Source organism: Larimichthys crocea, chromosome V, assembly GCF_000972845.2.
Source record: "Larimichthys crocea isolate SSNF chromosome V, L_crocea_2.0, whole genome shotgun sequence".
Lineage (NCBI taxonomy): Eukaryota > Metazoa > Chordata > Actinopteri > Sciaenidae > Larimichthys > Larimichthys crocea.
The window spans coordinates 4,356,873-4,357,619 of NC_040015.1; positions in this window are offsets into that span (position 1 = coordinate 4,356,873).

Sequence of the window (747 nt, forward strand, 5' to 3'; positions counted from 1 at the left end):
TCTCTCAAGGAGGAAAATAAAACACTATATAATAAACACAAAACGCTCCCGAAGGAGGAAAACCAAATCTAAACAAAAGGGATCAAACAAAGGGCTCACCTAAACAGGGACTCTACTGATATCTAAAGGTCTAACAAAAAATCACTCCATAAGCGGGAGGACAAAAACTGTAACAACAGAAAACAAAAATAGAATACTAAACTTTTGAAAAGGTTAATCAACAAAAAATCACTCTTAAAGAGGAAGACGACAACAACTTACGTGACAAAACAAATTTCTTTTTTCTGGCGAACGGACTGTGACAAGAGGGCTTGGGTGATCGGACAAGACGAAACACTTTGGCACAAGACAAAGGGAGACGCAGACAATATATACACAGGGTAATGGGGAACAGGTGGAAACAATCAGGGCGGGGACGGACTGTGACAAGAGGGCTTGGGTGATCGGACAAGACGAAACACTTTGGCACAAGACAAAGGGAGACGCAGACAATATATACACAGGGTAATGGGGAACAGGTGGAAACAATCAGGGCGGGGAAGACAATCAGACCGGTGACACACGAGGAAGGGTAAGTGACCTGAAACGAGAGGAGAGTTATCTTTTCAAAATAAAACAGGAAATGACAAGACATGACAAAAACCCAGCTTGACCTCACCGCGGTGTGACAATACCAACATGTACAATTGTCCAAATATATTCCAGTTTAGGCTATACCACAACACCTTGCATTTTTTGTAATGTATA